Here is a 12952-nt window from a genome sequence, read left to right as displayed (position 1 = left end):
CCACAGCAGGGTGGGAATAAAGCAATCCCCCCAGCTCTGACACCCCCAGGGCCAAGCTCCTGGAGTGTGTGTGCACAGAGCACAGTCAGGACTCAGGCCTGTTCTAAGTGCCCCCGGTCCACTGTCTGCTGGGCCTAAAGGGAAGACTTTGGTCTTCCCTTCAGAAAAAAGGAATCTTCAGAATTACATTAGCACTGATGCTTGTCTGGGCCTTATTACAAATGAAGAGGCCCCGAGACGGGGAGTGACTTGTCTGAGGATACACAGCCCACCCTCAACTTGACCCCACATTTGGTCATCCAGTGCTGCCTTTGTGAATTTTGCCATCACCGGATACTCCTAAATGCATTCTTGATTTTTTTCTTTGAATTGCTTTGTTTAAACAAAATACTGTTAATTTAAAAACTTTCTTACCAAAACCTATTTGGTCTGAAATAAAACTTTGTAGCACGTGTCATAATGAGAAGTTCATCCATACAATAAAATAGGATGGAGAAAAATGTTGGTATCTGGATAGAAACTGTTGTCATTCTACACTGTCAGTTGAGGGCTGTTTTTTCTAGCAGGTGCTAGAGAGAGTTCAAGTCCCATTAGCCCATAGCTGAGCCCTTTGCCTTCATATAGTCAGAAGGAATGAAGAAGAGAGAGCTTTCTCTCCCAATTACCCTATGCTGTTTGGTGCGCTTTTTTCCACATCTCACACGACCCTGGGGACTTGGTCTCAGGTGTATTAGGGCCCCACAGGGCTCGTACTCACCCCACCCCAAGTCTCTGTCTTTCGTCTGTAAAATGGGCATAAGAATATCTACTGCTGAGAGATGGTGGAGGCCATACAATCAAATGAGGAGATAGGGGCGCCTGGGTAGCTCAGTCAGTTGAGCATCTGACTCTTGACTTCGGCTCAGGTCAACATCTCACGGTTTGTGGGATCGAGCCCTACGTCGGGCTCTATGCTGACACTGAGGAGCCTGCTTGGGATTCTCTCTCTGTGCCCTCCTCCACTTGTGCTCTCATGCGCTCTCGCACTCTCTCTCTCTGTCTCAAAATAAATAAACTTAATAAATAAATAAGGAAGGAAGCAGGTGCATCGCCCAGCCCGGTGTCACCCTGTGAGGGACTTAGACATTCCATCACTGCAATAAATCCGAAGGGGAGCGCCTTTCACAACACCCCACATGGGAGGCACATGCAAGTCTCCCCTTGTACAGATGGGTAGCCTGAGGCCCTGAGACAAGGCCTTCTCTCCTGTAGAGCCAGGACCGGCGTCCTCAGCCAGGAGCCTCTCAGGGGCCCATGAATATATTCGAGAAGGGGAGTGGGGAAGGGAGGAAATAAACACACTGACAAACACATCAAAAAGAATAAATGTCCAGAGAACATAACATTAGTCAACTAGTCCATTCCATTTCAACTCAGCTCCAATATAGTTCTACATAAATTGTATTTAATGAGGCACGTCGATGTCTGTTAATACACTGGATGTGACGTGGTGTGGCTATGCCAAACAGGACCCAGCAGACGTCTTAAAATAGGCTTGCCCACATAAAGGAAGAGGTTTGCCAAGGAGCCCTCTTGCATTCATTCATTCATTCACCCATTCCTTCATTCAGCAGGACGCGAGTCTGTGATTTCAGCAGAGCCCACGTGACAGTCCCTGATTCTGCTGGGTGGTGGCTCAGAGTCACTGCCTCCCCTCCCCGCCCCACCCCATGCTCCTCTCCATCTTATCCTGAACTTGATCCCCCTTCCAACTCCCCCAGGGCAGAACCCCTCCTGTGCACACAGGGAAACTGAGGCTCAGGGAGAGCAAGGCAGGCGTGAGGTCACAGAGGCTCGCCCAGCGGGTGGCAGAGCGGGAATCAGCACCCACGCCTCCCCGCTGTGCCTCTCCTGGATGCAAGCAGGCCCAGGAACCGCCTCCCCCCCCCCGGACCCTCATGAATGTGCACACGGCTGACCCCGTCCACTCTCCCCTCCTTCCAGAAGTCTGCGAGGAAGCCCATCACGGATGCATGTGGCACCGCCTGCATTTCTAATGAAGGGGACACGGTTATTCTCATTTTAACCTCACTGCCATACTACCCCCTACCGCCGCCCCTCCCTGTTGCTTCTAGGAGGGGGGTTTTCGCCTCCGAGGAGCATGTGCAGCCCTAACTCTCTCGTCTGGGACTGGGGATGAATCATCTTCTGGAGGGAGGGCTCTTCATACCGTGGGCGACTCCAATCACTTGTTCTGGGGTCCCCGACAGATGCTGCCTCCATTGAGTGAAGAACGCCCACCCAGTCAGCACCAGGGTGGGGGCTGGAGGCCGCGGCCCCCGTTAACCATGGCCCCACGAATAAGGCCCAGCCGCCTCCCCGGGCCTGCCAAGCCTTGTTGCCGACTCATCTCCTCCAACTCCCCCTCCTGCCCCCCAGCCTGAGTCGCCAGACGAAATACAGGGTGCCCGGCTACACTGGAATCTCAAATGAAGAGCAGATGATTTTTGAGTATAAGTATGCCCCGTGCCACATTCTGGGACATACTTGTACTAAAAATTCATTTGCTGTGTACCTGAAACTCTCATTTCAGAAGTTTTCCTGGGTGCTCTCCATTCTTATGTGCTAAATCTGGCAGCCCTATTCCAGCCACACTGTTCCCTTGCTATTCCACAGCCAGGCCAAGAGCATTCCCACCTCAGGGCCTTTGCACGTGCTCAGTCTGGAACACTCTTCCCGCCCCATCTTTGCTGATTCCTCAACTCAAACGTCACGGCTGCAGAAATCGTCCCTGATCACCAGACCGAAGTAGCCCGTCACGGTCACGGCCACTGGCCTCTCTTCTGCAACTGGGGTTTGTGTTCCTCGTGCTGTGTAGCGTGATCTCTGAGCCGATCTGCATGTGTTCTTCTGTCCCTCCCACTACTTGGTGCCGCAAGAGAAGCAAAGTCTGCCCAGCAGGGGCCGGGCACCCGCACGCATCTCAGGTGGTGTCGAGTACGTACAAGGACCCCCTTGCAAGAGAGCTTTCGTTTTGTCTACACTGTAGCACCAGAAACCGAGTAGGGGGGTGAATGGCATGGTCTCCAGCCGGCCCTTCACAGGCCAGGAACTCTGCCCCCGTACCTTCCATTACTTAACTCGCTTAACCTCAAACCAGCCGTAGTGAGGAGGCACGACTGCTTCCATTTCCCGGTGGAGGCGACTGAGGCACAGAGAGATTCAGCAACTCACTCACAGTCACACAGCGCATGAGAAGAGGAGTCCGACTTTAACAGACCCACAGAAGCCCTGCCCCAGCCACACGACCTCGACACTGACCTCAGCCGCACGCTTCCCTCCCGCCAGCGCCCACGCAATTCCTTGTCCCTACCCGGCCGACGGAGCAACGGCTGCCCTTCTTCTTGGGAACCTTCTTTCTCTCGTTTACCTGAAACCCTTTTACTATTCCATCGAGATGCCTGACAGGTGTCCCCTCTTCCAGGCAGCCCCACCTGCCCACCCCCTCCCGGCGCGAGGCAGGGGCCCCTCCGAGCTCCCTCAGGACTTCTCGTGCTCTGGCCCTGGTCTAAGCCTGGGCTCCCTTCATGCTGGACCGTGAGCTCTGGAAGGGCAGAAGTGGGTTGGAAGCCGCCCAGGGCCCCGGCACCCAGTAGAGACGGGGCGGAGAGGGTAAAAGAAGGTCAGGATTGCGAGCGCTACCCCTCCTGTCAGCGGGGACTTCGGTTGCTCCTGTCCCTGTGTCCTCAGCAGGGCTGTGGCCCCCATGCCGGGCCGTCCCTGGCCACCTGGAGCGGAGTCCAGGGCTGAAACGGCGATGGCCACTGGGTTGTGGCCACTGGTCACGGAGGGGCTTCCGGAAACGGCGTCCAGGCTAGGATTTGGGCTCAACAACTCTCAAGGCCCACGCGGAGGAAAGCCCATGCCCGCAGATAGAACGCGAGCCTGGGGAGGGGCTCCTGGGTGGCTCCCTTGGTTAGGGTCTTCGGCTCAGGTCCTGATCTCACAGTTTGCGAGTTCGAGTCCCGCATCAGGTTCTCTGCTGTCAGCCCGGAGCCCGCTCTGGATCCTCTGTCTCCCTCTCTCTGCCCCTCCCCTCTCTGCATCCACTCCCTCTGAAACCTACATAGACGCTAGAAAACTTTTATTTTAAAGAAATTTATCCTAGGGAAATAATGAGACAGGTGCACACAGATGAGCAAGGATGTTCATTTCAGGGAACAGAAAACCACTGCAAACATTTATAACAGTAAAACGCTGCAGGGGCCTGGGGCTCCGTCAGTGAAGCGTCCGACCTCGGCTCAGGTCACGATCTCACGGTTCCTGGGTTCCAGCCCCGCGTCGGGCTCTGTGCTGACAGCTCGGAGCCGGGAGCTGCTTCGGATTCTGTGTCTCCCTCTCTCTCTGACCCTCCCCTGCTCATGTTCTGTCTCTTAGTCTCTCAAAAATAAATAAACCCTAAAAAAATTTAAAAAGTAATGAAATCTCAAACACTGGAGACCAGCTGATGCCCACACCGCACGCACTGGTCTAGTGACTTGTGCTGCATCCATGCTGGGCAACTGGCTCCGCCTGCATCTGCTGTTCCTCTTTTTTTTTTTTTTTTTTAATTTTACCGTTTTTATTTATTTATTTTTCATGTTTGTTACAATATATATTTCTTTACAAATAGTTTATTTTCAAGGTGGTTTCCATGTAACACCCGGTGCTCACCCCCACAAGTGCCCTCCCCCATGCCCATCTCCCCCCCCCCCATCAGCCCTCAGTGTGTTCTCAGCATTCAAGAGTCTCTCATGGTTTGCCTCCCTCCCTCTCCCCCACGATGTCCCCCTTCTTCTCCCCCACGGTCCTCCGTTAAGTTCCTCCTGATCCTCCTATACGTGCAGACATACGGTATCTGTCCTTCTCTGCCTGACTTATCTCGCTCAGCACAACACCCTCAAGGTCCGTCCATGTTGCCACACAGGCCAGATCTCACTCTTTCTCAGGTAGGATTCCATGGTGTAGATAAACCACAGCTTCTTGATCCTTCGTCCGTTGATGACACTTAGGCTCTGTCCGTGTGTTGGCTGCTGCGGAGATGCTGCTGTGAACATTGGGGTCCAAGTGCCCCTCTGCCCGCATCTGCCGTTCCTCTTGTGCCACGTTCGTCCTGCTCTCCGTCAGCCCCCGCAGCCGAGCTCCCCTCGGCTCGAGCCTCCGCCCACGCCGTTCCCCCGGCCTGGATCACTCTTCCCTCCGCTCTGTGCTTGGGTCACTTCCGCTCACTCCTCACATCCCAACCCAGCCCTCGCTTCCTTGCAGGGGGGCCTCCCTGCCCAGACCACATCCCCAGTAACCGGGCCTTCCACGAACCATTATATCCGCAGTGGTTTGATTGGTGTTGATTCTCGGTTCATCTTTCTCGCCAAATGGACCATAAGCACCGAAAAGGTAGGGATTCATCTGTTTCATTCCCGCTAGAGTCTAGCGCGGTGCCTGGCACACAGTGGGCGCTCACTATTTGTTGAAAGGATGTTTATATTAAGGAATGACTAATGGCTCCAGACCCATACTACCGACATGGCAAGATGCCCGTGATACATTCACACGCATGAAGAGCATAGGTTACAAAATCTCTACCCCTTGCTGACTTTTTTGTACGAAAACCAATTTCTCTATCTGCATACATATAAGAGAAAAAAGTCTTGGAAGGAAGAACAGCAAATCGAAATGCAGTCAGCCGTCAGCCGGGGGGCTGCCAGTGATGTTTCTCCTCTTCTTGCTTTTAGTTTCTGCTTCAGTCACCTCAGATCACTGAATAATTAGAGAAGCACAGACGAGTCCCCGGGGGGTCTGGTCCAGCTGGTCGGGGGGGGGGGCTCCAGGGGACTCCCATGCTCTCCCCAAGGACTAGTCTCTCTCTCTCTCTCTCAGATGTCCGGAATCAGGCAGGGAGAGTGGGGAGGATCCTTCAGACCCTCGCAGTGGCCGTTATCGGTTGAATGGGGCCGGGCTTTGCGGGGAGTGGGCCTGCTGGCGCGTCCAGCCCGGCTTAGCTGTCCCCCCGAGGTCTCACTCCTCTGCTGCTGGGGCCTGGGCCCTGGGCTCCCCCTTCCCTGGACCCTCCGCCCCGCGGAGCTGGGAGCACCTGATCAGAATGGAGGGGGACGTGAGGCCTGGACAGAGGAGGGGACTGGCCAGAAAGCACCAGAAGGAGAGCCTGGGGAAGACCGGGTGAAGGACACAGGGGTACAGGCGAGGCAACACTCCCCCAGACACAGCCCGTCCGCCCCCGTGACTGACCGATCACCCTGCCAGCTACCACTGAGGGGCTGCACCCTCACACATACTGACCCCAGGACACCCCTTTTCACCCGAATGTATCAGGCTCCTGTTCAGGCACTATCCATGGCTCCCCAAGGCCTATGGGAGAGGTTTTACAATTTTTGTTGACTCTCCTAGAATTTTCACAAAATCCCATCTCCCCAACCTTTCTTTTTTTTTTTTTTTTTTTTTAAATGTTTTATTTATTTCTAGGAGAGAGAGAGACAGCGTGAGCAGGGGAGGGTCAGAGAGAGAGGGAGTCACAGACTNGAGGGTCAGAGAGAGAGGGAGTCACAGACTGAAACAGGCTCCAGGCTCTGAGCTGGCAGTCAGCACAGAGCCCGACGCGGGGCTCGAACCCACGAACCGCGAGATCATGACCTAAGCGAAAGTCGGACGCTTAACTGACTAAGCCACCCAGGCGTCCTCTCCCCAACCTTTCTAAGTTAGCACCCATGACTTCTTGTGATTAAAGGTATACTTTTATTAATAGGAAATAGAACGTATGAAACATTTCGCAGGATGAAATGGGATGAGGATCTACAATAATTAGAATACTTTATAATATAACTTGAGAAAATAGATTTTAATCCAATTAAATACGTTCCTCAGGATCTGAAATTAGCTGAAATTCTTATTGAATGGGTCTTATCCTTTTTATAAGTCAAAGTGGATAAAATGCGAGAAACCTCACAGAATCCAGGGACATGGGAAAGAATCATGGTTGCTGACTTTTTGGCTGTGCTGATTTCGGAACGTGTCCCCCCCGGGCCACACGTCCCGGGGGGGTGGTGCGGTGAGCGTTGCTACAAGTCTGGAAGAGACAGGGAGCCTGCAGTTTGAATGTAGTGATCCCAGTCTTCCCAAACCAGCACCATCATCCCCGAGTCTGGGGGCCGGGAGCTTTCTATACCCAGCACAACATGCCACAGCCACATCCAAGCAGGTGGGGATTCAAACCCAGGCCAGTGTATGTCCCCCCTACTGCTCAAGCTGCCCCTACGTGACTTTCTGACCTTGGGCTCCAACCGGCTCCTGTGCTGAGATGCCCGTTGTCCTGGCCCAGGTTCTGACTTACCTCTTCCTGGGACCCTCCTCTGACCCCCCAACCTGGAGCAGTCACTTCCCTGAGGTTCCGGCACTTTCCGTCCCGTAGAAGGTGCGTCTCTGTCTCCCTCCCTGTCCCTCTGTCAAGAAGCCCCATCTGACTCACACTCAGTTCCTCCCCTCCCATCCCTGCTGGCTCCTTGGGCAGCTGCCAACACATAACTTGAGCTAATACATATTTAGAGAACAAATACATGGGCAAGCAGGGCATCGATAAAGGTGCCAACGTCCCTTGGAGGGGAGAGCAGCAACTCGCGCTTCCTGGCCTTGGGAACAAAAACATGGACTTGGCAGCCTCCAACCTGGGCGTCTAAGAAACAGCCCCTCGATAATTGCCCTTTGATTTAGATCATGAGCTCCCATCCGCCCTCCCCCCACCTCCACGGATAGGAAATGTCATTTCAGTGCCTCCTGAAAACTGCGACATGATTACATTTATGTACATTTAGAGCACGCTGGCCCCACCCCCAGGCAGTCCCCTTGCCCACGGCCTCCGGGGCCTGTGGGGAGCAGGTAGCTGGGGCTGCAGCGTGGCCTGGCCCTTCGCATTTTAAGATGCTTCAGCTCCGAACCTAGAATTTTGAACGGGGGTGAAACCCTCCGAGCACACACAGCAGCTGTGAGCCGGTGCCTCTGTCTCTTGCTCTATCCGTGTCCATCCCGGGCAAGTTGCCGGAGAAAAGCTAATACCTTCACATCTTTGATGCTGGGTGAGCGAAAACCAGCCCGTCTCCAGAGGGCTCCTCCCTCAGCACGGCTGACTGGCCGTGGCCGTGGCCGTGGCCGTGGCCGCCCAGAACGCGGGAGGAAGCCCTGCTGGAGCCGAGCGGGAAGGAGCGCTGGGAGCGATTAGCAGTGTCTGCCCCAGGAAGGGAGCGTGGAGATGCACCCATAGAATGTTAGCACTTATGAAATTCAGAGACAATCAAAAACCGCTAGTCTGAGGCCAGGTTTCTTGGGCCCACACAAGTTGGTTTTTTCTATTTTTTATTTATTTTGAGAGAGAGAGAGAGATTGAGCAGGGGAGGGGCAGAGACAGAGGGAGAGTGAATTCTAAGTAGGTTCCCAGCCGTCAGCGCAGAGCCCGACACGGGGCTCGAACCCACGAACCGTGAGATCATGACGTGAGCCAAAATCAGGAGTCAGATGCTTAACCAGCTGAGCCACCCAGACGCTCCTGTTTTTTCTAGTTTTTAAACTTGCATTTTGTTACCACTGTTTATAAAGTGGAAGCTTTTACCCCCAACCTCCCAACTGGATTTGGGCAATCCCTAGAAAACCGCAAGAAATGGCTCCACTTTATTCTCACGTGGCAGCTGGAGCCACGTGGGTGAGGCCATCGCTCCAGGTCACAGTCCCGCCGCGGCTCCTCAGGGTGTCACCTCCCTGGCCTGCCACACTCCGGTTTGTAAGCCCGACTGATTACCGATTTGCTCACTTGACAGGGGACTGAGGGGCAACTGTGAAAAGACTCCCTGAGGGTACATGTTGTGGCCCCTGAGAGAGCGAGGGGGGCTGTCTCCCCAGCGAGAGAGGAGGGAAGAGAAGTTCACGAGCACCAAATATGTGCTCCCCCCATGCTGGGGGTGTTCTGCACAGGAGCCCGTTAAACCCACACAGCAAACCGCTGGAGGTCATATCATAATCCCCATTTTACAGACAGAGAAACGGAGGCTCAGAGACACAACGTGACTTACCCAAGGTCAAGGCCACCTGGCTGGTGAGAGGCAAAGGCAGCGGGGTCTGGGCCCTCTCCCCCAGGCTCCCAGCCTCCAACCACTGTCCGGGGAGAAGGGTGCTGAGAGAGCGCCACTGCCCTGGGGCGATTCTGCCTTAGCTGGGAAGCAATGGGTCTCTCAGATTCCATTTTCCTGGTTCTTGTAAATGGTCTTTATTTGCTTTCAGTAAATACTCCCCACATGAAAGCGGTCACCTGATGAGGCTGCTAATGAAATCCTGCACAGAATTTTATCTGCTAATTATATACAACAAAAACTTAACAAAATAATAGACGATCGGCAAACCCATGGCCTTGGGTTTTGTTTTCTTCCTTTTTCTCACTCTTTAACTGCAACTGCTCACTTTATTTGATGTAAAAATTGTTGCTCTAAGCTGGCTCCTCGAGAATTCATCGGGGGGTGAAACGCTCACAGCGATTTGTCGATTCGTCCGCCTGAGCTGTCTCAGCCGCGGCGACCACACGGCCAGGTGGGGGCCTGAAGGGTCGGGGAAGGGGCCAGCACCTGGTGTGTTACTCAGGTAGGACCCTGGGCTAGTCCTTCCCAGGAATGGGCCTCAGTTTTCCCATCTGTATGATGAGGGAATCGAACTGGATCAATGGGTTTCAAAATTTTATTTCAGAAGCAGAATATCTCAGACAAAATATCAATATATACACTATCAATGTGTACCTTGACTAGAGAGCTACCACGGATCAGTAAAAAAACAAAACCAAAAACAACCCACAACCATGACAAATTTGCATCAATGATCTTGATTCTTGACCCCCTTCCATTCACATCCCTACCTGTGGCTTCCTGTCAAAGGGAGAGTCTATTCCCCAAGCCCTGAGTCTAGACTCGGACACGTGACTTGTTTGGTCCAGTAGAATGCAGTGCAGATCATAGCATGGCCAGCCCAGCCCAGCCCTCAAGTAGCGTTACTGCGTTTCCACTTGCTCTCTTACGTCAAGGTTGTCACATGAGGAGGACGTGTCTTACCTGGCCTGTGGGCCCTGGAAGGAGGATGAGAGACAGGCCACTCCCAGCTGAGTCCAGCCTGCATTAGCTGACCCTGGGCTAATGAGAAATGATTAGTGTTGGCTGATTTAAATCACGGAAAATGGGGAGGGGTAAGTTGTTACACAGCAGTAGCTAACTGATACACTGAATACAAAGCTGCGCATATGAATAGGTATCCTCTAGTATCTCTCTTTTGGAGTGACAAGCTTTAAAACAGTCAACATTTGGGTGGAGGACAGACAATTCACAGAGAAAAATAAAAATGGCCGATAAATAAACAAAAAAGTTCACGTTCCGAAGCAATCCAAGAATTTGAATTAAACTTAAAAGATTCAGCTTCACCCACCAAACCAGCAGAAACAAGTGTCCATGGATGAGCATGGATGAGCATGGGAGGGGTGAGGATGGTGTCAATCAATCTAGCAGCATCAGGGCAAACCGGTAATGGGCACGCCCTTTGCGCCAGCAGCCCCGTGACTGGGTATCCCCACTGGGAAGCCCCAGCCCTGGGCCCACGGAGCCTCGTGCAGGGACGTGCACTGCGGCGCTGCTCAGTAGGGCAAACCCTGGAACAAGCTTGCTGGCCAGCCCTGGGGGAGGGAAGGATTACATTGAAATGAGGCTGAATAACAGTCATACAAGGAAGAGAAAAAGCAAGAGCCAAATGAGACAAAGTATGACACAGCCATGCAAACTTATAAAAATACACACAAAACAGTACTATTTTGTTTACTGCTGCTTATTATCAACAATAAATATTGGGGCGCCCGGGTGGCTCAGTCGGTTGAGTGTCTGACTTCAGCTCACGTCATGACCTCACGGTTTGTGGGTTCGAGCCCCGCGTCGGGCTCTGTGCTGCCAGCTTGGAGCCTGGAGCTGCTTCAGATTCTGTGTCTCCCTCTCTCTGCCCCTCTCCCATGGACATGTGTCTCTGTCTCTCAAAAATGAATAAACATTTAAAAAATTAAAAACAACAACAATAATAAATGTTGCTTCGAAAGGACATGCTGCAAACTTATAAAGGTGGCTGCTTCTGAGAGGGGAGGGGAGGGGAGGGGCAGAAGGCAGAAGGTAATAAAACTCAAGTCATATTTGTAGATTTTTTGTCTGTGTTCTTACACACCGCCACCATGGCCACAGCCTAGGAGCGCATGCTCGCGGTGGCCCACACCACGTGGAGGCACAGGGAGCTGTCTTACCATTCTTTGTATTTGTCTATATTCAATTTTATTCCTTGTGAAAACTCAAATGACCCGTGAGACGGGCTGCAGCGGGGCGCTGGGAGGGACATGGGGGCCGCCGCGCGCAGCCTCCCCTCCGGGCTGGGTCCCCGCTGCCCGGTCCAGGTGCGCAGAGGCAAGGCCTGGGGCGGAACAGCGAACGCTGACGGCAGCCTGAGTGGATTCCAATTCTGGTTCTGCCACTGGTCGGCTGTGGGACGCCAGAAGGGTGGCTCAACCTCGCGTGCCTCAGTTTCCCCACCTGTCAACAGCTGAGGTGAGGACGAAGCGAACTAGAGATTGGAAAGGGCCTGGCATGTGCCTGGCAGAGGAGGCGCAGTGAATGTCAGCAGCTGCTCGTCTGGGCGCCCCCAGGCCTCTTCCAGTGATCGTACTGGCCACAGGGAGCCACGGCTGGCGGTAGGAAGAAGTGGTAGCTCCCTGCTGGGCTATCTTTGCTTGGCTCTGGTCCAGGTGGCATGGAGGTGGCTGGGGACAGCTGTTGGGGGAAAGGCTAGGCCAGGGACCCAGCCCCACGGGCCTTTGGGGTAAAATGGACTTAAGAATTTTAGCCACCACCAGCCCCTCTCAGCCTGGCTCGTCTCCCCACTGGCCGAAAGCTCAAGACTGTTCCAGAAAACTATAGCCCATGATGGAGGAAAACCCACACTCACTTAGCCCTTCCTGGGGCTCTTTCTTGTATTCATTCAACAAGCCATCCTCAGGACACCCTTCCCTGTGTGGACCTCACCCTGAGGGACACATTGGAGGGTAAGGCCACGGTAGGCATGGTTTTTATTTGCGTAAAGGACCCATGTCAATGGAGCAAGGAGTCCTTCAGAGCCACGTTTCCACCGGTCCCTGCCAGCCCCGGACGTGTGGCGGATGGCGTCCCCTCGCAAGAAGGAGGGAATCAGAGCTCAGGTGAAGGCCCTGCACCAGACAGCCTTCCCGTGCCCTTCGTCCTTGGAGGCTCTTGCTGAGGGCCTGGTCTGGTGCCCTTCCAGACATGTGCCAGAGCCACCCAGAAAACACGGTCCCAGCAGGAAGGGCGGAGGGCGCCCCACCCCAGGGCCCAGCTACGTCATTCAGACTCTGTGACAAGTGGCAGGAAGCCACCGATAGTTCAGCCAGAAGGGAATCCATATCACGCTTTGTGTCAGTCACCTACCGTACGATAACGCCACCTAACAAACCGTCCCCAGATCAGTGGGTTTTCACAAGTGTCACTTATTCCAAGTCATGGGTTTGCAGGTCAGTCGCTCCAGGACGGCGGATTCACTTCAGTCCCCTTGTAGGTGTCTTTCTTCCTCCTTGGACCCGCGGCTGCCCGGGCGTCCGTGTTGTTATGTCAGGGGGAGAAGCACAGGGAGGGTGAACGGAAACTTCAGGTCCCAGGCCCTGAGCCGACGTCACTTGCACCACAGCCGACCAGCCAAAGCCAGTCACAGGGCCACGGCCGACTTCCGCGGGGAGGAAGTCGGCTTGCCTCTCGTGGGCGGATCTGCAGCGACAGGCAGAGGGTGTGCATGCAGTGGGTGTGCATGCAGAGTGTGGACCTGCTTCCTGCAGGCAGCACCTTGGGGTGGGCGGCAGGGG

Source organism: Hyaena hyaena, unplaced genomic scaffold (genome assembly GCF_003009895.1).
Source record: "Hyaena hyaena isolate Hyena2069 unplaced genomic scaffold, ASM300989v1 scaffold_1550, whole genome shotgun sequence".
NCBI lineage: Eukaryota > Metazoa > Chordata > Mammalia > Carnivora > Hyaenidae > Hyaena > Hyaena hyaena.
This window is presented reverse-complemented; position numbering follows the sequence as displayed.